The sequence below is a fragment of the Panthera pardus genome, unplaced genomic scaffold (genome assembly GCF_024362965.1).
Source record: "Panthera pardus isolate Hobbes unplaced genomic scaffold, ASM2436296v1 HiC_scaffold_2, whole genome shotgun sequence".
NCBI lineage: Eukaryota > Metazoa > Chordata > Mammalia > Carnivora > Felidae > Panthera > Panthera pardus.
This window is the reverse complement of record NW_026526765.1, coordinates 130,506,740-130,533,800: the sequence shown is the minus strand read 5'-3', so window position 1 is coordinate 130,533,800 and position 27,061 is coordinate 130,506,740. Positions and strand designations below refer to the sequence as shown.

The 27,061-nt window shown below is 37.6% G+C and overlaps 1 protein-coding gene across 6 annotated transcripts in view; it reads left to right on the top strand.

Moving 5' to 3' along the window:
• Positions 1–27,061, top strand: part of CDC42SE2 (CDC42 small effector 2) — a 200,115-nt gene that overhangs the window by 93,987 nt on the left and 79,067 nt on the right. For 5 of the 6 annotated variants that reach the window (XM_053907514.1, XM_019422103.2, XM_053907516.1 and 2 more), the window contains exon 2: positions 23,242–23,418. The exons of the other annotated variant lie outside the window; for it this stretch is intronic. The gene's annotated coding sequence lies outside the window, so the exon portion shown is untranslated. The remainder of the gene's footprint in view (positions 1–23,241; positions 23,419–27,061) is intronic. 6 annotated transcript variants of the gene reach the window in all.

Sequence of the window (27,061 nt, the reverse complement as noted above, 5' to 3'; positions counted from 1 at the left end):
GCATTGTAAAGTGGCAGAAAGAATATGGACTTTGGAATTAGGCACACCTTAGGGTTCTTTCTGTTGGTTTTATTTTTTTTAGAGAGAGAGAGAGTGAGCATGAGCCAGGGATGGGCCGAGCAAGAGGGAGAGAGAGAATCCCAAGCGGGCCTCACACTGTCAGCACGAAGCCTGATGCGGGGCTTTAACCCATGAACTTTGAGATCATGACCTGAGCCAAAATAGAGACAGACACTTAACCCGACTAAGCCACCCAGGTGCCCCAAGCACACCTTAGTTTGATCCATAACTTTGCCGCATATTTGCTGCATGGTCAGCCCTCAGTCTTGGTGACTTTAATTTTCTTTTTTTATTAAGTGAGGGTAATAGGTTCGTTAGAATTAAATGAAGTACATATTAAGTACTTGGCTTATAGAAAGTTAATAAATATTTCATTTCTGCTACTTTATATTATTATTATTTTTTTAGGTGTATTTTTATTTTAATTTTTGAGAGAGAGCACACACACACACAAGTTGGGGAGGGGCATAGAGAGTGGGAGAAAGAGTCCCAAGCAGGCTCCATGCTATTAGTGCATAACCCAATGTGGGACTCAACCCATCAATTGTGAGAACATGACCAGAGCTGAAATAGGAGTTGGATGCTCAACCAACTGAGCTACCCAGGAACCCCTATTTTAAAACATCTCTGGAGTCAGTTGGACATTTCACTTAAAAGTGAATTGCAGTCAGGAAACTGGAAATTTGTGTAACCCAGGTGGATTCAGTGTAGTGTCCTTATAATCTGCTTATTTAAGGAGGAGAGTGCTTCCTGTGACTGTTTTTAAAAAGTATTTTGACTTCAAGGAAAGTTTTAAAGTTAAAGCCAAAGTAGAAGAGAGTTAGGACAAGTTCATTATTGCTGATCAAAATGGTTAATAACTAATTTCTTTGTTTCTTGAGAAATTGAAGCATTTGTGTATAGTGTAACAATTGTGTGCATAAAGATGTCTATTTTAAAGGCTGAGAACTGACCCTTTGCAAAGGAAAAAAATGACTAAAATATGGGAAAATGTGTTTTATAAGTGTCTCTTATCAGATTTAAGATTTAAGAAATGGTTCCAATTGACCTGAATACAGTGAGACAGGTATGAAATGCATTGCTGTAGGGAGTGTAGAACGTTGTTTGTTTCAAAAGCAGTTTGGAATATATAAAAGAGTAGTATTTTTGTCTCTGAGACTATATCCTAAGGAAATAATCCTCATCCTTTCTTGAGGGAGGAGGTTGTTTTCTTTTTTTTTAATGGCACCTTTCTTGAGGTAATTTATGTGATGTTATTTATAATAAATAATCTTTTGGGTCTTCCCTGTTTTTGGTGCAGAACTCCTAAAACCCTTGGGATTTATTTATCTATTTATTTATTTATTTATTTATTTTTCAATATATGAAATTTATTGTCAAATTGGTTTCCATACAACACCCAGTGCTCATCCCAAAAGGTGCCCTCCTCAATACCCATCACCCACCCTCCCCTCCCTCCCACCCCCTTGGGATTTATTAAGTGAAGAGAGCCTTAAAGGTGTCTTTTGTAACATTAATGAGGTAACTTTTTGGAAGCACTAAAGGGTAGCAGCTGATTGCCAGGGGAACCCACCCTTCTGACCTAGAGAGGGCCAGGGGCTGCAGGCTTAGTCACCAATGGCCAGTGATTTAATCAGTCATGACTGTGTAATAAAACCACGAAGGATGAGGTTAAGATAACTTCTTGGTTGGTGAACACGTCAAGGTGCTGGGAGGAGTGACATACTCAGAGATTATGGAAGCTGTGTGCCCTTTTCCTATCCCTGTTTCCCTGTTGATCTCTTCCATTTGACTGTTCCAGAATTATATATATCCTTTCATAATAAACTGGTAATCTCCTAACTAAAATGTTTTTTAGACTTGTGTGAGCTGTTGTAGCATATTAATTACACCTGAGGAGGGTGTCCTGGCACCTTCAGGAGCACAGATGACAGTCTGGACTAATGATTGGTTTCTGAAGGGCGGGGCAGTCTTGTAGGAATGAGCCCCTTAGCCTATGGGATCTGATGCTGTTTCTAGGTGTAGTGTTAGAATTGAGTTGAGTTATAGGACACCCAGTTGGTGTTGGAGAATTGCTTGGTGTTGGTGTGTTTTGTACCTCGGAATTGGTGTCAGGATTGTAATTCAAATATCGTGATTCACCTTTTAAAGTATGTATAAGTCAGTGTTGCACAACCATCAGCACTATCTAATTTTAGAATATTTTCATCATCTCCAAAAAGAATTAGCAGTCATTCCCCATTCCTCTATTTCTCGCAGCTCTTGGCAACTAGTAATCTGTTCTTTGTCTCTCTGGTTTTGCCTCCTTTGGACATTTTATATAAATGGGACCATACAGTATTGTGTGTTTTTGTGAGTGGCTTTTCCACTTAGCAAATGTTTCAAGGTTCTTCAGTGTTGTAGCATGTATCAGCACTTGATTCTTTGTTATGGGTCCATATAAGTTGTATGTATATACCACATATTATTTATTCATCAGTTAATAGATATTTGAGTTGTTCCCACATTTTGGCTATTATGAATACTGCTATGAATATTCATATGCAACTTTATGTAGATGTATGTTTTAATTTATCATAGGTATGGAGCAGAATTACTGGGTCATAGGGTAACTTTATGTTTAACATTTTGAGGAATTACTAGACTGCACCATTTCTTTTTATAGCTGAATAATATTTTATGGATATATAACATTTTTTGTTTATCCTTAAAAGAAGCTTTCTGTGGCACCTGGCTGGTTCAGTCACTGGAGCCTACAACTCCTGATCTCAGGGTCATAAGTTTGGGCCCCATGTTGGGTGTAGAGGTTACTTAAAAATAAACTCTGAAAGAAAAAAAAAACTTTCTATCCGGAAATATTCAGCGAAGCATTATTTATATGAAAGAACAATTGAAAATTACTTATATTTTCAATGAAGGGGAATGGTTACATTAGGCACATCTGCCTGTACCATCCATTAACAATTATGGAGTGTTTCAAGGGAAAATGATTGCCCATGTGGTAAACTAAGATATTAAGTTGTACATGTATACTTGTTAATCAGTGCATGTAGTAGTGGGGGATGGGGATTATCAAAATTTTTAAACATTTCTGTATTTTCCATACAATTCGCAATAAGCACATACTTCTTTAAAAAAAATTTAATGTTTATTTATTTTGAGAGACAGCAAGTCAGAGGGTGCCAGAGAGAGGAGAGAGAGAATCCCTAGCACACTGTGCTGTAAGTGCAGAGATCAGTCAACATGGAGCTCGATCCCACCAACCTTGAGATCATGACCTGAGCTGAAACCAGGAATTGGGTGCTTAACTGACTGAGCCACCCAGGCACCCCAGCATGTATTTCTTTGATAATCAGAGTGAAAGAAATGTTTTTAATATAAAATTTTTAAATATTTATTTATTTTTGAGAGAGAGAGAGAGAGAAGGGGGGGGGGGGCAGAGAGAGAGGGAGACACAGAATCAGAAGCAGGCTCCAGACTCTGGGCTGTCAGCACAGAGCCTGACGCGGGGCTCGAACTCGCAGAATGTGAGATCATGACCTGAGCTGAAGTCAGACGCTCAGCTGACTGAGCCACCCAGGCGCCCCAAGAACGTTTTTAAAAAATGAACATTGGGGCGCCTGGGTGGCTCAGTCGGTTAAGCGTCCGACTTCAGCCCAGGTCACGATCTCGCGGTCCATGAGTTCGAGCCCCGTGTCAGGCTCTGGGCTGACGGCTCAGAGCCTGGAGCCTGCTTCTGATTCTGTGTCTCCCTCTCTCTCTGCCCCTCCCCCGTTCATGCTCTGTCTCTCTCTGTCTCAAAAATAAATAAACAATAAAAAAAAAAAAATGAACATAGCTGGGCGCCTGGGTGGCTCAGTCGGTTAAGTGGCCGACTTCGGCTCAGGTCATGATCTCGCTGTCTGAGGGTTTGAGCCCCACGTCGGCCTCTGTGCTGACAGCTCAGAGCCTGGAGCCTGCTTCTGGTTCTGTGTCTCCCTCTCTCTCTGCCCCTCAACCATTGGTGCTTTGTCTCTCTGCCTTTCAAAAATGAATAAATGTTAAAAAAAAAAATTTAAAAAAATTACCATAGCTATAGCTTTGTATATTACTGATAAATTTATTTAGCCAAGAAAAGATAATTCAGTGTTATTATTTTTTTCTTTTTTTAATTTAAATTTTAGTTAACAGTGCAGTATTGGTTTCATTAAATGTTGCTCTTATGTTGCTCTAATTGTCATAGTCGTTTCATACTACTGCTAAGAGAACTTTTAATTCTTCATTTCACCTCAAATTTTCACTTCATAATTGTAGTACAGAATAACACTAATTCTTGTGTATTTGACTTGTACATTGGGGAGAGGGAGAATAAATACAGCCAATGCACAGTTTAAACTTATATCTGTGAGCATTCTTTGCAAGATACAAACAGTATTTTAGGATTCTCAGGTGGAAAGTTATATTATACAGAGAATTTGATACTTAAAAAAAAAATCATTGGTTGGTTTCGAAGAGTCGGAGTCAGAGGACCATCACTGGATTATATTTTTAAGAACATAAAGCCATAGCTGAAAGGTCAGGAAAATAAAACCAGGGACCCGTCATAGGAATGCTGAATCTGTGATGTGACTGCTTCTTGATATCCTTGCATCTGGTGAGTAAAGTTACTGTAACTGTTTCTCATCATTGATTCTGTTGTGTCATTGTTTACCACTTAAATTAACATTAGAAGGATAGCTTCCAAATTTTCTTTGCTTCACTTTTGCTTTCCAGGTCTCACAATGAGGCTTTACTGGTAGAACCTGATTCCGAATGCTAACTGTTAGGTGAAATCTGGGAAATTTAGTTTTCTGGTTTTATGTTCTTTTAGCTTTCCTGTGCCTGAGGTTCAGTAAGGCATATAGAAGGAGTGGTAGGAAAGAATGAATGCCAAGCACTACTTGAATAACCTATCTAACATTCAGCACAAGCTTTCATATTTGTTAGGTGACAAGGCTTTATGTGTAGTGTATTTTGAAGGTGGTGGGATGAAAAAATACAATTTAGACTTGATTTATTCAGAAAATTTTCTTTTCCTGTAATGTGAGCCATTGCTTTTCTGTTAATTTCATAAAACAGCATGTCAATTCTAACATTTCCAATTGGAAATAAACTAGTGTTTGTAAAAACTTTTATAGTGTTTACCTCTGGGTTGAGTAGGTGAAATATTTTCAAAGAATATAATTGTAGGGGTGCCTGGGTGGCTCAGTTGGTTAAGCGTCCGACTTCGGCTCAGGTCGCGATCTCGCGGTCCACAAGTTCAAGCCCCGCGTCGGGCTCTGGGCCGATGGCTCAGAGCCTGGAGCCTGCTTCCGATTCTGTGTCTCCCTCTCTCTCTGCCCCTCCCCCATTCATGCTGTGTCTCTCTCTGTCTCAAAAATAAATAAACGTTAAAAAAAAATTAAAAAAAAAAAAAGAATATAATTGTAAAATCTCGTGTTTACTCCTCACTGCTGGTTTTTCATAGGATTGAGTTAACGTGTAATTTAAACATCTTTTTAAGTTTTTTTCTTTTTTAAATGTTAATTTATTTTTGAGAGAGAGCTAGCAGGGGAGGGGCAGAGAGAGAGGGAGACACAGAATCCGAAGGAGGCTCCAGGCTCCAAGCTGTCAGCACAGAGCCCAACGCAGGGCTGCTTGAACTTGCAGGCCATGAGATTGTGACCTGAGCCGAGGTCGGATGCTCAGCTGACTAAGCTGCCCAGGCACCCCTAAACATCTTTTTAAAAATCATTTATGCTACCTCAGTTGTTTGTTAACAAGGAGAAGTTGTGGTAATCTGTAAAAAGAATGTGTCAGATAGTAAAAATAGCTTTTCTTCTTATAATTTAGAATGAAAACATGTAAACTTTTTTGATACTGAGTTTTTTAAAGAAATTTTTATTTGCTCATAAAATTTTGAGAGTATTACAAGTTAGTATGCTTTTCTATGAGAAAGTATTTATACCTACCATATTTTGTGAGATACCAAACTTTTGAGTAGTTTTGGTATGGTGAACATGTCATTAAATAGCCTTTTGCTAAATACCTGTCAAATGCTATGACTTAGGTTCTTCACTATTAAGTATTTGAGAGCATGGCATCTATTCTTTGCAAGAGAAAGTATTAAGTTGACCTGGACACCTAATTCTGCTTTAGGAATCCCTGTTGACTGCTTGCAAGGAGCATGAGATTAGGTTTTGGTATAAGCATTTTTTCCTCCCAGTTACTTTCCAAATTTATTTTTAAAGAGCTGATAGTGTTCTGTTGCTATTATAGTTAGTTCTACAGTACTGTTATTCTCTGCAAGTTGTTACCTTTAAACTTTTTTGTATATGTTGACCCTAAAAGTTTTTTGAAAGCTTTTGTACTTCCTCATATATTTTAGAACTGATATTAAAACTTAAGTTTACCAAATTGTCAAAGATGTAATTTCTGGAGTATTGTATGTTGCCTATGTTTTTAAAGAATATGCTGCCAAACATCTTGATCCTGTGGGTTCTTTTTACTTACTTTAATGGAAAATATTGCTATATAACTTATTAGTCCTCACTGTCAAACCAGCCAGGCTGTGTTTGCTTTCTTGTCAAAGTGGCCTGACTTTTTCAGTGCTAATAGAAATGGTAACACCTGCACTGAACAACCACTGCATGACTACTTTCCCTTGCAAATTGTAATACTAACAGACTGACTGATTAGGCAAGGAATCTTGACCATGAGTTTCTTTCAGTATTTCTTGCTTTGCTGACCTGAGAGTTTCCCAGTTATGCCTTTGGTGCCCTGGAGACTTGAGAATCAGTACCATCTTCTGACGCTCGGTGGCTCATTTGATTGAGAGTCTGTCTTCGGCTTGGGTCACGATCTCTCAGTTGGTGGGTTCGAGCCCCACATCAGGCTCACTGCTCTCAGTGTGGGGCCCACTTCAGATCCTCTGTCCTCCTCTCTCTGCCCCTCCCCTGCTCACTCTCTCTGTCTTGTTTATTTAAGTAATCCGTATACCCAACATGGGGCTCAAGATCAAGAGTCACAGGCTCTTCTGACTGAGCTGGCTAGGCTCCCCTCTTAATATGTCTTACTGTACTGCACTCATCCTTCTTCTTGTGATGTTGTGAGATGAAAAAATACCTCCATGGTGAGATGAACTGAGGTGACTGATACAGGTCTTGTGATGTAACATTAGGTTACTCTTGACCTTCTGACCATGCTTCATGAGGAGGATCATGAGGTTGCTGGTGGGTAACAAATCAGGAATAAGGGGGAAGACTACTATACTTATTAAAAAAGTAAATTTAAAAATTACTGTTTTATGGCCATAACTTTTTAAAAAATACAGATTCTTATCTGTTTCAGAAATAAAGTTTTAAAAATAAATGTAAAAGATCAAGATTCTTGTTTACATCTAAGTTTTCTTGCAGATTTAATATATTTTCCCTTTTAAGCTTAGAGAAACCCTTCAAAATGCTGTTGTAACAAACATGACCCAGTACCCATGAACCTTCCTGATGATTCCTTTGCTAAGTTTGGGGGTTATTTGCCTCTTGGTAACAGACAGGGTTGTACATACACAGGAGTGGGTGGAATTGAAGTTGTTAGGGAACCAGTCTGTTGTGTTCTTTTGGAATAAAGTACAGCTCTTCCTTGACTTCCTTTGGATGGGGTTACATCGTAAGTTTAAAGTATCCAGAGTCTAAAAGGCATTTAATACACCTAACATACCAAAAACATCATCACTTAGCCTGCCTTACCTTAAATGTGATCAGAATGCTTGCATTAGCCTACAGTTGGGCAAAAAGCTCTAACACAAACCCTGTTTTATAATAAACTGTGGAATGTGTCATGTAATATATTGAATGCTGTAAGTGAAAAACAGAATGGTTGTAAGTATATCTGTCATTTACCCCCATGATAGCATGGCTGATGGGACCTGTGGCTCATTGTTGCTGTGAAAATCACAAGAAAGTATTATACCCCATTATTACTAGTCCAAGTACGGTTTCTCCTGAATGTATATAACTTTCTCCCCATGGTAAAGTAAAAAAAAAAAAATTTAGCTCAGGAAGTCTGTATTGATTACTAATCTGGTTTATGATGGAGATCTTCATACTGAATAATAGTATATATACTTGTTAATTTTGAGTATTGAATTGTTGAACATAGAGTTCTTTTTACAGTTTATTATATAGATTTGTTAAGTTTTAATATAAAAATGAGTGAGAACTTACATTTCTTTATTTTCTTATAAAGTATATCCTCCCTTCTCTCCCAGTGAGTAATTTGTCAGTGACCACTTTTAGGCCAGAGTGTGCCAGGGCCTGACTGAAATGCATACTGAGTGCTCTGCAAGGGAATGATGCAGTTTACCACATCTGAAGACCTTAGGAAGGCAGTTGGTATAAATTAAAAATGTATTGACTTTCTGAAAATAAGTTGTGATTTCAGCACCCTCTGCATTTACCAGAAATAATACCACACTGAGTCACTCTTGGGATTGAAAATGCACAGCTGGTAGAAGAAATTGCATGTTAATGATAGTGTCAGTGCAGGAGGGCCACTGCATGCTAAGATGCAGAGACTCATCCTTTAATTGAGTAATATTCAGTAAAATCAGGAAGCATTATCCTTGGGCAAATAAGCTGAAATAAATGGAGACATTCCTGGGTTCACAGAGTGTATCAAATCTGGATCAGATTAAAATGTCATAATCTTGTTTGCCATAATATAGCACATTAATACAGGGCAATTATTAAAGGGCAATTATTGATCAGTTTGGAAACTATGATTTATTTTGCCTTAAATGTAAGATATGTTGGGGTGCCTGAGTGGCTAAGTCAGGCATCTGACTCTTGATTTTGGCTCAGGTTATAATCTCACAGTTCGTGGTTTGAGCCCCGCGTTGGGGGCAGTGGGGCAGAGCAGAGGTTGCTTGGGATTCTGTCTCCCCTTCTCTTTCTGCCCTTCCCCCTGCTCTTGCGCGCGCACACACACACTCTCTTTCTCAAACTTTTTTTTTTGTAAAGGGAATATATGTTGTACCTTTTAGTTATGTAGGTTTTTCTTTTGTGGGAGTAAGTAAAAAATTGAGTTATTCAATGAATACTTACTGAGCACTAGCTGTGTTGTAGGGACTCATGTAGCAGGAGTTCAGTTGCAAACTAAAGAGAAAAAAATCTGTGTCTTCTTAGAGCCTCCTTTCTAGTTGGTGAAGACAGGCAATGAATGAGTAAAATACATAGAATGCCAGGTAACTTCAAGTGCTCTGGGAAGAAATAAAGCATTGGAGCAAGGTGGGGACTGTCAAGGTAGGGAAGAGGAGATTGCAGTCATAAACAGGATGGCAAAGAAAGGGCTCAAGAAAAAGACAATAAAGGGACAGCTGTTACAGTATCATTTATGATAAAGGTAAACATTGGCAGCACTCTAAATATTCATCTACAGAGGATTGGTCAGGTATATTATGATACATTTATATAGTGGAATGCTGTACAGCAAATAAAAATAGAAGTCCTGCCTATACAGAATCCTCTCCTAAGGTACAAGAATAAAAATTAGATATGAAATGATAAATGGAATATGTTACCATTATGTCTACCACAAAAATTATATATACACACATATAATTTTATAAATGCATAAAATATCATTGGAAAGATACATAAGAAAATGTTAATAGTGCTTGTCTTGGGAGTGGAGAACAGGGTGATTGATAGATAGGAGAGGGTGAAATAGTTCAAATCCCACCTGAGTGTCCATCAACAGATGAATGGATAAAGGAGACGTGGTATATAGACACAATGGAATATTATTCAGCCACAAAAAAGAATGAAATCTTGTCATTTGCATTGACATGGGTAGATCTAGAGAGTATAATGCTAAGTGGAACAAGTCAGTCAAAGACAAATACCATATGATTTCACTCATGTAGAATTTAAGGAAAACAAACGAGGCAAACCAAAAAACAAAAACAAAAAGACTCTTGACTACAGAGACCAAACTGATGGTTATCAGAGGAAACTTGGTGGAGGGGGATGTATGAAATCAGTGATGGAAATTAAGAGGACAGTTTTCGTGCTGAGCACTGAACAGTGTAGGGAATTGTAAAATCACTGTATTGTACACATGAAACTAATGTAACACTGTATGTTGTTAACTTTACTGGATTTAAAATTAAAAAATGTTAAAGAAATGAAAAACGCCGAGTTCATTAAAAAAAGTTCACTTCCCATTTACTTTGTATATATACTACTTAGTCAAAATGAGTAAATAAATAAGATGTAAAGTATGAATGTGAAGACCGCCCAGTTAGAGAGTGATGGAAAACACATATTTATAACACCTAATGGCCTTTGTATGAGTCTAGCCTAGATAGTGAATAAAAAATCTACAGTTAATAGAAACATGGACTCAGTTCTGTTAGCTGGAGACCTTGTTGTTGACAGTCACAGTTCCAAAGCAAGGCCAACGTTCTGTTTTCATTGGGTAATGGATTGCAGTGATCATGATGGTAACATTTAGATTCACATGATGTGATGATTTTTCACTTTTCTAATCAAATAAGTGAAAGCTGTATTTGTTTCCTACGGCCGCCACAGTAAGATACCATCAACTGAAATTTGCTGTCTCATGGTTCTGGAAGCTAGAAATCCAAAATTAAGGTGTCATCAGGACTACACACCCTGAAACCTGTAGGGGAATCCTTCCTTGTCTCTTCCTAGCTTCTGGTGGTTTATCAGCACTCTTTGGCATTCTTAGCCTTGCAGCTGTGTGACTCCAGTCTCTGCCTTCCTTATTGTATGGCATTCTCCGTTTGTGTCTTCACCTGGCTGGCATCTTTTAAGGACACTGATCATAGTGGTTTCGGGACCCACCCTACTACAGTATGATTTCATTTTAACTAATTCTATCTGCAATAGTCCTGTTTCCAAATAAGGTCATATTCAGAGTTATTGGGGTTAGGACTTCAGTATGTATTTTGTGGGGTATAATAGGGGAAAATGGACACAGTCAACCCAAAATGGAGGCTTGTTGCTTTCCTGGTACTGCCTTTCATATATACAAAAGTGTTTTGGAAAGTTGTATGGAAAGATAAATAATGTTTTATAAATTTAGTTTATTTTTAAAGACTCGTAATATTTGTAATATTAATTTTAATAGGAAAGTGTTTCCTATAAGGAGAAAAGATTCCATCTCTGAATAAAATCAAACTTAAGAATGCAGCCTGTTTATTAAAAGTAATGTTTTAATGAAAATAGATTATTTTTTTTTCTCAGTGTTGTAAAATAAAAGTGTGGAGGTTGTAAATAGTGAGAGCTGACAATGAGTTCCTAATTTGGACAGTTTTTTTGCTTTTTAATAAAGTCTTACCATGAAGATAAATACATGCTTTTTTTCACTTTTGTTCTCACCCATGCAAAAATGGCCTGTTTCCAGATCAGTTTCATCTAAAGATAAAATCAAATATGGCAGCAGAGAGCACATAGCCTTTAGTTAGCTCCATTCTTCTCAATTTTTCTTTTGTACCTTGGCCATCATAATTCTACAAAACATTAGGAAAACTTTAAAAGTTTTTTTTTTGCCTTTCTCTGTTCGTCATGTATAAATCGGAAGCCAAATATTTGTTAGTCTACAAAATCTTTTTAAAAGTGATTACATCCTAAATAAGCCTTCTTGTTATTTTTTATCCTTTGCAATCAGATGTTCTGCCCTTGAGCTATACCCCTGTGTCTTTTCATTCTTGGAGAAATAAGCATTCTGTGGGAATAAACTGACCAATTGTTATCTAGATTTTTTTTTCCCCCCACATAGGGTCAAATAAAAAAATAGGAAACTCTCCCTTCATGTAGTCTTACTGAAAATGCTTTATTTTTTTTTCTCTGAAACCTTCATTAATCTAAGAAAAGTCTTCAGCTTTTTTTTTTTTTTTTTTTTTTTAATAATGAGTGATTCCTCTGATTTCTTTGTGAAACAGGCAGTTAAATCTTAGGTCTTAGGGCATTGTTTCTTGACAGTGTAGGCTAGGATAATTTGCTTTAATTCAGCTGCCACCTGGTCCTATTTAAAATATTTTAGAAGTTCAGGCGTCCTAGAATGTTATAATTGATTTGGTCTGTCAGTATTATTTAATCTGACATTCTCTCAAGTGTAGAACTATTTTTAGTGTTCTTTTTTCTTTTTTTTTTTTTTTAAACTTGGACGAGTGTGAATTCACCATTTTTCTAGCCAACCCATTGTCTTTGGAAGGACAGTTATACTTTATATGGTTCTTATTTTTTTATTTTTATTTTAATTTTTAAAAAATGTTTATTATTGAGAGACAGAGCATGAGCAGGGTAGGGGCAGAAAGAGGGGGAGACACAGAATCCAAAGCAGGCTGCAGGCTCTGAGCTGTCAGCACAGAGCCTGACATGGGGCTTGAACTCACAAACCACGAGATCATGACCTGAGCTGAGCCGAAGTCGGATGCTTAACTGACTGAGCCACTCAGGCGCCCCTGTATGGTTCTTCTTTTTAAACCAAAAATTGCCTTTTTGAAACTTCTACATAGTGGCTTTGCTTCCATCCTCTTTTGATAACCCACAGTAATGCTTCCTCTTTCACATGATGTATGCTCTGGCCTACACGTATTTGAAAGCTGTGATAAATCTCTAGTTCCCTTAACTCTTACATGGCATATTTTTCAGATTCCTCACCATTCAGCTTTCTCTTCTCTGGATATATTCTTTTTCTAAGTTTTTTAAAAAATTTGAGTAGACACACAACATTTATACTAGTTTTGCATATACAGAAAGTGATTCACCGTTTCTGTATGTTATGGTGTACTCACCGCAGGTGTAGCCACCATCTGTCACCATATGATGCTTCTACAATATTGTTGGCTCTATTCTTTATGCTATGCCTTTTATTTCTTTGACTTAGTCATTCTGTGACTGGAATCCTATATCTCCCACTTGCCTTTTCCCATTTTGCCTGTCCTCCCCATTACCTGCTTTCCCATCTGTCAACCATCAATTTTTTTCTCTATCAGTCTAATTCTGTTTTTTGTTTATTTGTTTTTTTAGATTCCACATGAGTGAAATCATAGGTATCATAGGTATTTGTCGTTCTCATTTTGACTTGTTTCACTTAGCATAATATCCTCTGGGTCCATCCATGTTGTTGCAGATGGTACAGTCTCATCCTTTTTTAAGGGAGTTTGATCATAGTCCAGTGTGTGTGTACCACATCTTCCTTATCCATGTGTCTGTTGATAGACACTGAGGTTGCTTCCATATGTTGGCCTTTGTAAGTAATGTTGCAGTAACTATGGGGGTCCATAAAACTTTTATGAATTTGTGTTTCTGTTTTCTTCCAGCAAATACCCAGTAGTGGAATTACTGGATCATATGGTATTTCTTTTTTTAATTTTCTGAGGAACATTCATATTGTTTTCCACAGTGGTCATACCAGTTTACATTCCCACCTACAGTGCATGAGGGTTCCTTTTTTTGTTTTTAAATTAATTAATTAATTTATTTATTTTTGAGAGAGACCGAGACAATGTGAGTGGGGAAGGGGCAGAGAGTCCCAAGCAGGCTGCATGCTGCCAGCACAGAGCCCGATATGGGGCTTGAATACATGAAACCATGAGACATGAGTTGAAACCAAGAGTCAGATGCTCAACCTGCTGAGCCACGCAGGTGCCCCTGAGGGTTCCTTTTTCTCCACATCCTTGCCAAACACTTCTTATGTTTTTCAAGTAGGCATTCTTGCAGGTGTAAGATGATATCTCATAGTGGTTTTGATTTGCATTTCCCTGATGATGACTGATTTTGAGCATCCTTTCATGTGTCTGTGGGCCATTTGTATGTCTTTTTTTGGAAAAATTTGTTTTCAGGTCCTCTGTCCATTTAAGAAAAAAATTTTTTACGTTTATTTTTCAGAGATAGAGCATTAGTGGGAGAGGGGCAGAGAGAAAGAGGGAGATGAGGATCTGAAGCAGGCTCCAGGCTCTGAGCTGTCAGCACAGAGCCTGACATGGCGCTTGAACCCAAGAACTGTGAGATCATTACCTGAGCCGAAGTCAGAAGCTTACCCGACTGAGCCACCCAGGTGCCCCTCCTCTGTCAATTTTTTTAATTAGATTGTTTGCTTTTTGGTGTTGAGTTGTAGAAATTGTTCATGTCTTTTGGATATTAACCCTTCAGTGAATATATCATTTGCAAATATCTTCTCACATTCAGTAGGTTGTCTTTTTGTTTTGTTGATGATTTCCTTCACTGTGCAAAGCCTTTGTATTTTGATGTAGTCCCAGTAGTTTATTTTTGCTTTTGTTTCCATTGCCTCAGGAGACCTATCTAGAAAAATGTGGCTGATGTTAGAGAGATTACTGCTTCTGTTCTCTTTTAGAATTTTTATGGCTTCAGGTCTCACATTTAGGTCTTCAATGCATTTTGAGTTTATTTTTGTGTATGGTGTGAGAAAGTGGTCTAGTTCCATTTTCTGACACGTAGCTGTCAGGTTTTCCCAGCCCCATTTATTAAAGAGGCCATCTTTTCCCCATTGTATACTCTTGCTTCCTTTGTCACAGATTTTTTTTAAGTTTATTTATTTTGAGAGAGACAGGGAGAGTGCAAGTATGGGAGGGGCAGAGAGAGAGGGAGAGAGAATCCCAAGCAGGCTCTGCACTGTTAGTGCAGAGCCCGACATGGGGCTCTATCTTATGAACTGTGCGATAATGACTTGAGCCAAAACCAAGAGTTAGACCCTTAAACAACTGAGCCAGCCAGGTGCCTCTGTCATAGATTAATTGAGCATATAAGGTAGGTTTATTTCTGGGCTCTCCATTCTGGTCCACTCATCTATGTGTCAGTGTTCATGTTAATACCATACTATTTTGATTACTATAGTGTTGTGGTGTATCTTAAAATCTGGGATTCTGATACCTCTGGCTTTGTTTTTCTTTTTCTGGATATTTCTGGCCTATTAATGTCTCTTAAGATATGGTATCTAAAATAAGAGGCCATATTCCTGAACTTTTGAATATGAAATTCTAGCCCTAAGTTCCTTTCATGGTTTGGAGGTACAAGCAGGATTGATAACCTCTTTAATATAAGTGCCTTAAATGGAAGGTGCCTGATACTTTTGAAGAGCACCTAAAATAGATGAGAGGTTTGGAAAAAGTTTCCTGAAGGAAATGATGGCCATATAAAGTTCTGAAGAGTATGCCAGGCAAAGTTGATGTGTGATGCCCTATAGCCATGACAGGTAGAACCTGGTATTTTGTGGAACAGAATGAAGTTGAGAATGGTTGGATGGCACAATTATAGGGCATTGAGTGGAAAAGGTAGTAAATGATGTTGAAGGGAAAACTGGGACCACATCAAAAAGGCCCTTAGAAATTTTATTAATGGAGATGTTCCTGAGGATATTAGTCATTAACAGATAAGCAGAGTTTAATAAAAAAAATAATAAATGGCACCAGCCATTCATTTTAGAAGGATCATTCTACCCCAAATGGCAGTGAATTAGAGGGCTGAGATGTGCCAAGAGATCAGTAAACAGATATAATAGTATTTTTTAGATATGATGGTGGTGCTCAGACCTTCACTAGTGACTCTTGGAGTAAGAAGAAACAGATTGGAAAAATAGTTTAGAGAATTCCATTGTTGTTTGACTGTCGGGGGAAGAGATGGAAAGGTAGGAGTCAAGGATTTGGTTTGGGGAACTGGGTGGGTGAGAGAATTTAATGAAAGTTATTTGAGTGGGATTGGAGTAGAGGAGTGTCGTGGAAGAATTGGAGTTCAGTTAAGCTTGAGACAGGTAGCACATCCAGGTGGAGGTATACTGTATGCATTTGGTTATAGGAGGTTGAGCTGAAAGGCATCTCTGCTTGAGAACTTTGTGCTTTAGATAGAGCTCTGCTGGGAAAGTGGATTTGGCTGTCATCAATATGCATATAATAACTTACCTCAGGGCAGTGATCCAACATAATTCAGGGGAGCATTTGTAGAGTGAAAAGAAGGCACGGGCCAAAACCCTTAAAGAACTGTTACTTTATATTTGAGCTAAAAGCCTGTGGTGTTTCTGTCGGGATTATTTGAGAACCAGAAAAAAAAAAAAAACCAAAAAACAAAAAAACAGGACCGCTCTGATGTATTTATTTAATAGAAACCCACCAAAATTTTTGATTTGGGGAGTTTTGATTTGAGAAAATATTTCTCAAAATTGTCTCCTCTAGTCAACTTTCACAGTGTCTAAAATTCATGTTAGTAGATTCTCTACTCTGGGTTAAGGCATTGTCTCTCTAGGAGTTAGCTGTTAAAATGTCGATATCCCTAAACAGACCTAAAATGTTAATTGGTGGTGGTGGTGGTGGTGGTGGTGGTGGTATTTTGGGTCAGTAGGCTTTTTTCTTGGAATTAAGACTGAAGGGACAGGTAAGAATTTGAGAAGGATTAGATTTGGGAAACATGACATTGCTGAGGAGTATGGGGTGACAGAGAAACCTGGACTTGAGCACTGAGGTTACCAACCACCTGGATAAAGAGATTAGGAGAGTGAGAGCCAGAGACTGTGTGTGTGTATGTGTGTGTGTGTGTGTGTGTGTGTGTGTGTGTGTGTGTGTGTAAAATGGAGATGTTGAGTTGGAGAACAAAGAGGTGATTGCATTAAAAGGAAATAAGAGAACATTTGAGAAGATAAAGAACTAAGTAGATGGAGAATCTTGAAAGTACTTGATTTATAAATGAGGGCAACCATATGATTTATCATCTAAACTAGGACATAATGAGAAAATTTTTCATTTAAACTGGGACATACCGAGTTAGAGGAATGGCTGTAATTACATTGTGAAAACTTGCATAAACTGGTGCTGTCATAAGCAAATAAGGACAAATGGTCATTGTAGTTAAAATGTGCTTATTTCAATAATACTTTAATAAAATAGTGTCAACTTTAAGCTACCATGTGCCAAGCATTGTACTAAGTAAGCACTTTGAACATCTTCCTACATTCTTAAAATAACTCTCTGAGGTAAGTGGCATTGTTTTTATTTATAGTTGATGAAACCAAAGTGCAGAAAACTTGGCCTGCATTTCTCCATGGCAGTTAGACTTGGAAACAATGAAATGACTTAATATTGCCCATAATCAAAATCCATGTAAACTCTTGACTACACCGTACTGCAGAGGCTGTGGGTGTGTATATGTATTTTAAAATGTCCTCTGACTTACTCAGAAAGTTACTCTTGTAATCTTACATCATATATCAAATCCCATTCCCTTCTGATAGCCATAACTCTGAAGGCTTTGTGCTAAGACTACATTCTAGCCATTTTACATGTATTAACCTAATTTAAACCTGACAATAGCGTTATGAATTATTTCCATTTTATAGTTCGAGTGAGGCATGGTGAGTAACTGCCTAAACTCAACATATTTAGTAAGTGCCAGAGTCAGAATTCATATTCTGGCAGTTCTACTCCAGAGCCTGTTTTCTTAAACTGCTATCCTGTACAGCTTCCTCTAGCCCGTATTCTTTGTGTGGACCTGTTTTCATTTCTCTTGGGAGTGGAATTGTTTTGGTGCCTGGTAAGTGTATGTATACCTATATAGGTAGGTTTCCTTAGTGTTTCTGAAGTTGTACAATTTTGCATTCACGCTGGTAGTCCATCTGATTACCTCCTCCCTCCTTTTCTGTTTTTTATTAAGGCATATGCAGCCTTTTCCAGAAGTTCTGAAACTCTGGTAGTTAGAAATACATTCTTTCTCCCTCTTTAAACATTTTGCCTCATTCACAGGTACTCTCAAATACAACCTCACTTCTATCCATTTCTGTAACCCTACTATGTGCAGTGTTATTAGCACCAGCAAATAGTAGCAAGAGGCAGAACGTTTTGAGTCTTCAACAGTATCACCTCTGGCTATGATACTATTGCCCAGATAACTTTTCACTTAAACTGTATAATTGAATGGTTATATGCCTTTCTTTACAGTGTACTTAGGAAGGAAATAAATGGCAGTGACTTATTGCAGTGCTAATAGGTATTACAGTATACTGATTAGTTAAGAGATTCAGAGCAAATTTCTTTACCTTTCTGAATGTGTAAGATGAGGAAATTTGACTAGATTTCTTACAGGTCTTTATTGTTCTTGCCAGATCTGTATTTCTTTGGGAAGAAAAAAGGAATTAGCATTTGACAATAAAATGAGCAAGGAGATGGGGCATATACTTAGTACATATTTTTCTTTCAGTATCAGAGTAACTTAATAGGGTAAAGGCCTGATGATCTAAGCCATTATTCATTGGGGGAAAATGGAAACTAAGCAACAATGTTACTGTAAGACTTAGAGCTTTAGCTTCTTGCTTTTTTTTTTTTTTTCCTAAACCATTTATTTATTTTTGAGAGAGTGAGTGAGCACAAGCCAGGGAGGGCAGAGAGAGAGCGGGACACAGAGCCTGAAGTGGGGCTCCAACTCAGCAACTGCAAGATCATGACCTGAGCTGAAGTTGGACACTTAACCAGCTGAGCCACCCAGGTGTTCCTAAACCTGAGACTTTTGCAGTGGATTTGGGCACTTAAAAATAGATTTTATTTTTAAATTCTTAGGATCCGAGGGTTGCCAGGTATCATAAAGTTGGTCTAGATCTGGTACTTTCACATCACTATCCTAATATACTTACTGCTTATGATAAGTGTCCCAAGACAGGACATTCCCCTTGAGGCAGCAGTGACTTGGAAAGATGAACATTCACTCTAGTTGTGCCATTTGTTTTGATTCAGAACTAGTATACTTCTTCTCTCTGACTTCCCTAAAAGTATTCTAAGTAGCCCTATTAACTCATTTCTCTAAAGATGAAGGCTTTTTTTTTTTTTTTTTTTTAAATAGCATTGTGATGGAACTGAGCCTTGTTAATTTGGAGAAGAGGTATCTTTGGATAAGAGATGAGCTTACACACTTTTGATATTGTCTAAAATGGTTGGGGTGCCTGGGTGGCTCAGTTGATTTAAGGGTCTCACTTTTGATTTGGGCTCAGGTCATGATCTCAGAGTTCGTGAGTTCAAGCCCCACATCAGGCCCTGCACTGGCGGGGCAGAACCAGCTTGGGATTCTCTCTGTTCCCCCTCTGTCTCTGCCCTTCCACTGCTCACATCCCAGTGGGCACATCCCTCCCCCCAATAAATAAACTTAAAAATTTTTTTCAATGGCTAAATTCAGCTAAGGAAATAATGTAATTTGCTTTGTCTTCAGTATAAACAGGCAAATGGGGATGGAGGTGCCATTTAATGAGGTACAAAAGCAGCAAGTGATGCCAGCAGTTAATTAAAATGGATCTGATTTCATTATTTCTTCATTAATTCTAAGCAGCATGTGAATTACATTGTAATAGTGATATGAGATGAATGCTAATAAAATGCATTAAAATATTTTTGGTTGGCAGTGAAAAAAATTATTTTTTATGTAATTCCTACAAAATGTAATGAAAGACTGGTACTTTATGGACTGCATTTGAATGAGTAATTTTGAAATCCACTAAATTTTCTTGCTCCTGCTAAATTATATGGGGTTTTCTAGAGAACTATTTTTGGCATATGCTTTCTTTCTGATTAGTAATTATGGTTTTGATCTTTAGCATTGACATACTGTACTTTTCAATGGAGTTATTTTCCAAAAAGAAAGATGGTGGCCATAATTTTTAAAGTTAATGGCTTGAAAGGGTCTTGCCTTTCATATGAATCAGTCTTGCTACCAGTTATTAATATGCAATTAATTTGTTTTAAATTTAATATTAACTGCACATATTTTAGTTTTTATAAATTGAGAACTATTTATACCTGTGAAATTATCACTACACTCAGGATAATGAAAATACCTGTCCCCTCCAAAATTCTTTTTTTCAACCTTCTTATCTATTCTCAGGCAATCAGCTGAACCTCTTTCCTATCACTAGAGATTCTAGAATTATATATGTGTGAATTCTACAATCCGGTGTGGCTTGTTAGCATAATTATTTTGAGATTCATCCATGTTGACTAGTGCATAATAGTTCATTAACTTTTTGTTACAAATAGTAGTACATTGATTGGCTATAGCTTACTTAGTATATTCCATTCACCTCTTGAAGGATAGTTGGGTTGTTTTCACTTCCAGGTATTAAAAATAAAGGTGCTGTTAATAGTCTTTTGTGGACGTAGATTTCCATATCTTTTTTGGGTTTTTTTTGTTTATTTTTTTAAAGTTCGTTTATCTTGAGAGTGAGTGTGAGTGGGGGTGGGGCAGAGAAAGAGGAAGAATCTCTAGCAGGCTCTGCACTGTCAGCGCAGAGTCCATGTGGGGCTCAAACTCAGTAAACAGTGAAATCATGACCTGAGCAGAAATCAAGAGTCGGACACTTAACTGATTGGGCCGCCCAGGCACTTCTAGACTTTGATTTCTATTAGGTAAATAACTAGGAATGGAATTGCTACGTTGTATGGTAAATGTGTGTTTAATTTTTTAAGAAACTGCCAAACTGCATTCTAAAGTGGTTTTACCATTTCACATTCTCATCAACAGCATATGAGAGTTGAATTTGCTCCATATCATTGCCAACATTTGTATTTTCCTAATGAACAATGATGTTAGGGCATATTGTCATGTCCTTACTTGCTAGTGTCTATCCTTGATCAGGAGTATGTCAAGATCATTTGTCCCTTCTTAAAATTGGGTTTTCTTAATGAGTTTTGAGCATTCCTGTATTCTTTCTGGATTCAAGTCCATTTTCAGATGACATGATTTACATATATATATTGTTTCACTGTGTGGCTTGTCTTCATTTGTTAACAGCATCTTATGGAGAGCAGAAATTAGTAATTTTGAAGTCCTGTTTATCATTTTTGTCTTTTATGTGTCATGCTTTTGTGTTTTATCTAAGAAATCTCTGCCTAAGACTACAAAAATTTTCACTGTGTTTTCTTCATGGAGTTTACAGTTTTAGAATTTCCCTTTAGAGCTGTGATGGATTTTGAGTTGATTTTTATATATGGTACAATGTGTAGGTATCCTTTCATTCCGGCTCCATTTGTTGAAAAGGCTGTTGAAAAGGCCTGCCTCTGCAGAAAATCAGTTGACCGTATATACATAGCTTTATTTCTGGACTGTCAGTTTTGTTTTATTGATCTTTTTGTTTCTCTTCAGTACTACACTGTCTTGATATTTGCAGTTTTATAACGAATCTTCGAATATAATTGATCTTTGAGGTTGTTTTGGCCATTCTAGTTCATATGCATTTCCATATGAATTTTTGATTCACCTTGTCAATTTCTGTTAACACTGCTTGGATTTTGATTAGAAGTGCATGGAATCTTGTTCAAATTAGAATTGACATGTAAAGGTCATTGAATTCATGAATACAGTACTGTATCTATTTGTCCTCTTTGTACATCATTTGATAATTTATTCCTAATTATTTCCTATTTTCCAGTGATACTAAATAGAATTATTTTCAAAAATTAATTTTCTGATTTCTTTGAACAGCTGTTCTATAGAAACAGTTGATTTTTTAATTCTAACCATCTGTTGCTTAGTTTCATCTTCAGATGAAGTATAGTGTCCTAGTTCATTGTCATTTTAGATTGGAAGAAATGTGTAAGCTCACAAAATATAATGGGTCAGTATCTTGCAAGGAGTGGTATGTATTATCCCCAGTATTTTGTCTTCATTTTTTAAAAGATTTTATTTTATTTAAAAAGTTTTCAAGTTTTTTATTTTGAGAAAGAGAAAGCATGAGTGGGGGAGGAGCACAGAGAGAAGGAGAGAGAGAATCCCAAGCAGGCTCTGCACTGTCAGTGTGGAACCCGATGTAGGGCTCATACCCACAAACCATGAGATCATGACCTGAGCTGAAGTCAGACACTCAACGAGCTGAGCCACCCAGGCACCCCAAAGATTTTATTTATAAGCTATCTCCACAGCCATTGTGGGGCTCTAACTTACAACCCTGAGATCAAGAGTTGCATGTTCTATTGACTGAGCCAGCCAGGTACCTCCATCATTTTTTTAAAAATGAAATACTAATATTCCTCATAATATGGAACCTTGAAACTTCAAAGTACCATTATTTAAATAGTTGAATTTGTAGGCAATTTCAGGAAAGTATTTGATTCTGAAGGAGGAATTATTTGTTTTTAGGGGATTCCAAGAGTCCATTCAAATTATGTATTTTAGAGAACCCAGTGCCTTGGTACTGGTTTTGTGAGAATGAAGGAAAGTGTATAAGGATTTTGAGGTTTGAGGGTTATGCACATGAATCACATTGCAGCTTACTGAGATGCAGAAGACTGAGGAAGCCGTGAATTTGGGATTATCATTTCAATTTGGACATGGTAGATTTTAGGCCTTTTGTTGACTGTTAAGTGCATTGGAGTTTTATAAATATGTATAACATATATCTTAGGTTAAAAATATGCCTGAAGTCCCAAACTAGTTGTATGCAAAATTAGAACTCAAACCTAGGGCCCTCTGACTCCAAAGCCAATATAGCTGTCCCTGTTGTATTGTCAAGGCAGAAAAACATGCTTCACTTTGACAGTAATAAATGTTCCCTCTGAGCTTTTATGATTATATAGCAGAGTTTGCAACATCCCAGGCCAGCAGGATCCATACAGATAATTGAGTTGTATTATAAGAGAGTGATGACATCTGCAGGCAACTGCAAAGCCTATGTCCCATCTGAAGGATTAGCTGCTAATCAGCTCCAACAGATTGTTACCATGTGGGAATGTGGGCCCGACATTGCTGGATCTTCTGACCTTTTTTTTTTTTTTTTTTTTTTTTCCTCCAAGAGAGGTCAGAAATACTGGTTTTCATGTTGAGTCTTCTGATTTATAGGTAGCTATCCTATATATGTATATATCCTACATGCTATGTAGGTCATCCTTATTTGGTCCACCATACATATGTGTTAGATTCTACCCCGTGAGCAATCTATGGTAAGACTTGGACCTGGTATACTATGAACACAACAATAAATTTATATGATGTGAAGAGGGTGGTAACTGTAATAAGTACATTACAACCTTTGAAATGCAAGTTGCTTAATTTGAACATGGTGCTTAATGAATCTGGTATTTAAATTCCGTTTTCTTATAGGTCAGTTACTTATAGATGGTGGAAGAGGGAATTGCTCCCTATAGCTTTTTGCCTCCTAATTGCATGCTTTCATTTGTAGATCGGGCCAACTGTGAGTTTGTGGACATTTAACTGAAACCCATTTGACTGAACCCAAATGAGAAGAAACCTTCAAGAACCAACTGCTATTCATAGAATCTGCAGTCATCTGTATGTGTAATATGGAATGTTCTCAACCTAGAGATAGCTGAATGGGTGACTCCATTGACAAGGAGTGGTAAGTTTGACTATCCCCACTGATAATTAACTATATCCTTTCCATAAAAAAAGCACTCCTCCTTTTTTGTTCTTACCATTTACTCACTGTTGAATAGTAAGTTAATTTTTGTATCACAGAGAATGACAACAGTGCATTTTAGGAAAACACTTCATCCCTAACTGTATTTAACGTATGTTTGCAGTCAGACTTTTTTCTTAAGTTAGGCACATCTATTCCTTTGGCATTGTATTTTTCTTCTTTATTTCTCTGTCAAATTATACCTTTCTCCAAGGCCTGTTGTCCTTGAAATATTCAGCTCACATTAAAATGATGGTCATGATACTTAACAGCATCCACTCTAATCTTGGTTAATGGTAGATGTCATTGCTGTTGGAAGTGGTTGTTTTAGGAATAGATCTAGTTTTGGCCAGTTGGTCATAGAAAGTAGTCTTAAGAAGATGCTGGGAGAGGTTTTCTTGGTTTTGAGAAAGAAGAAAAGAGATGATCCCTCTTCTCCGTAAAGATGGTTTTATCTGGATTGACCTCTGGAACTGCTGTAGCCATTTTGTTACTAGACTGAAAGTGATGCCCTTATGGAAAGGAGGGCAGAGGCAAGAAAAGTGCAGAGAAGTAGAACTGGGAGCTCCATGTAATATACCTAGAATTACCCTAACTTGTGATGTGAAATAATCAATTTCCTTACTGTTAACTTGCTGCAGAAATCCTCTCATTTGATTTCTCCACTGATTATCCACTGTCTTTAGTGTGTCATGCATTTATTTATGCTTGATTAGGTTCTGTCCTGTCCAGTAATACTTGTTTATGTATGTCGCTTTTCTAGCACATTATAAATTTTGTGAAGTCAAGGGTGTGCTTATATTCCTGCTGTGTCTTACATTAGTATTATCTTCTTAATAAAGCCATCAGTGCATATTTACTGAATTGAATTGTTTGAACAGTTGAGTATTTGAAAAACCAATCTACAGAATTGAATAATTACGGAGATTGTCTTTTTTTTTTTTTTTTTTTTTTTTTAATTTTTTTTCAACGTTTTTTATTTATTTTTGGGACAGAGAGAGACAGAGCATGAACGGGGGAGGGGCAGAGAGAGAGGGAGACACAGAATCGGAAACAGGCTCCAGGCTCCGAGCCATCAGCCCAGAACCCGACGCGGGGCTCGAACTCACGGACCGCGAGATCGTGACCTGAGCTGAAGTCGGACGCTTAACCGACCGCGCCACCCAGGCGCCCCCGGAGATTGTCTTTTAATTCAAATTCTTTTCTTTAACCACACTACTTCCCTGGAGGATTATAAATGAAGTTTGGCTTTTAAGATGATTGGTGTGTAATACATTTTCAAGTAATCAGTTCTATTCTAAAAAAATGTTTTGTTTTTCTTCAACTTGACTGTCACAATCAGATCTTTTCCTATATATTTGATTTTTGATTTTCAGTCTAATAAATTTCACTATCTTCTGTGTTATAAACACAGAATAGTTTATGTTCTGTTTTTGATACTAATGGGAATAAGGGACAAAGATAGGAAGAAACAAAGGGGTGCCTGGATGGCTCAGTCACTTAAGCGTCTGACTTCAGCTCAGGTCATGATCTTGCAGTTTGTGAGTTCAGGCCCCACATCAGGCTCTATGCTGCGAGCTTTGGATCCTCTGTCTCCTTCTCTGTCTGTTCCTCCCTTGCTTGTTCGCATGCTTGCTCGCGCTCTCTCTCTCTCTCTCTCTCTCTCTCAAAAGAGAGTTTATTTTGAGAGAGAGAGAGAGAGAGAGAGAGACAGAGCACAAGTTAGGGGAAGGGGGGCAGAGAGAGAGGGAGAGAAGAGAATCTCAAGCAGGCTCTGTGCTGTCAACAAGGAGCCTGACTTGGAACCCAGTCCCACAAACTGTGAGATCATGACCTGAACCCAAACCAATAGTTGGACGCTTAACTGACTGAGCCACTCAGGCGCCCCTGTGTATGAAAACATCTTGACTGATACATCCTTTATCATCACCCATTTTAAACTGTATAATGATAACTCAAGGGACTTTGTGAATTAGGTAAGTAAGTCTCTGATAATGCAATCCATTATCAGTTGTGTAAGGGGGCAGATAAAGCAGGCCATTCATTGATTGATCCAAGGATTCAAAGATTAAGTAGAAGGTGGTAAATAAATACATTGTCCATGCCATTGCTAAGGAGCTTATTGTTAACTAGAATAGGCTATCATTACCTGAATGATCCTACTAGTGTAGAGTAGGATTATTAACTGAGGATTGATGATCTCTTTAAAAAAAATTTTTTTTTAACATTTATTCATTTTTGAGTGAAGGAGTGTGTGTGTGGGGGGGGGGGGGGGGGGGGCAAAGAGAAAGGGAGGCACAGAATCTGAAGCATGCTCCAGACTTTGAGCTGTCAGTACAGAGCCCAATGTGGGGCTTGAACTCATGCACTGAGAGATCATGACCTGAGCTGAAGTCAGATGCTTAACCGACTGAGCCACTCGCGCTCCTAATGATCTGTTATTAACTGAGGTTAGGGTTGTGGAAGAAAAGGAGTATCCATCATCTCTTGTAATTAGCTGTTTGATGGAGACTCCTACTGAGCCCTTGGTACTTCTGAAGCTGGTAAAACAAACAATTGTGGGGAACCTGGAGTCTGGCAGTCCTTAAAAAATATATATATATTTTTTTATATATATATTAATATATGTATATTAATATATATATAAATTCTCACTAATCAGTTTTTCCTAATAAAGCATTAGGAAATATACACACCTTATGCCTTTATTTAAAATCTTTTTGTTTTCCTTACTCAGAATCTTGGGGCCAGATATATTTGTGGGGGTTTCACAATTCTTCAGATTTTAGAAAGGTTAATATAGTGCATACACTTTGTATTTGTGTCTTTTAACTTAAGGGACAAGTTGGTTTCTGTTATTAAAAATACAAATAATCGGGGCGCCTGAGTGGCTCAGTTGGTTAAGTGTCTAACTTTGGCTCAGGTCATGATCTCTCAGTCCATGAGTTCAAGCCCCGTGTTGGGCTCTGTGCTGACAGTGTGGAGCCTGGAGTCTGCTTCTGTTTCTGTGACTCCCTGTCTAATTCCCCCACCCCTGACTCGCGCGCACACACGTGTTCTCTCTCTCTCTCTCTCTCTCTCTCTCTCTCTCTCTCTCTTTCCCTCTCCGTGTTTCAAAAATAAATAAGCATTAAAAAATTTTAAAGGAAAAACGCAAATAATACTTTACATGAGTAAATGCCAAGTTCTGTACACTTTTCAACATTATCTTAATTCTTGAACAAATTTTTTTTCTAATAGCAATAAAACATGAAGAACATCCATTTTCTTTCTTTACTTTTTTTCTTCTTTCTTTCTTTTCTTTTGTAGGCTCTACACCCATTGTGGGATTTGAACTCACAACCCCTATAGATCAAGAGTCGCATGCTCTACTGACTGACTGTCTATTCATACTATCAGAACATAACTTTATGAACATTTTAAAAATCCCCTTTAATTTCATTTTACCTACACGTCCCCCCATCTCTTTTCACTCATTTCTCAAACCTCTCCTTGCATTGCCCACACCTTTACCAGACTAAAGAATCTGTAAGTAATTAGTTCTGACACCTAAATAGAGCTTAGAAAGTCAAAGTGCTCTCTC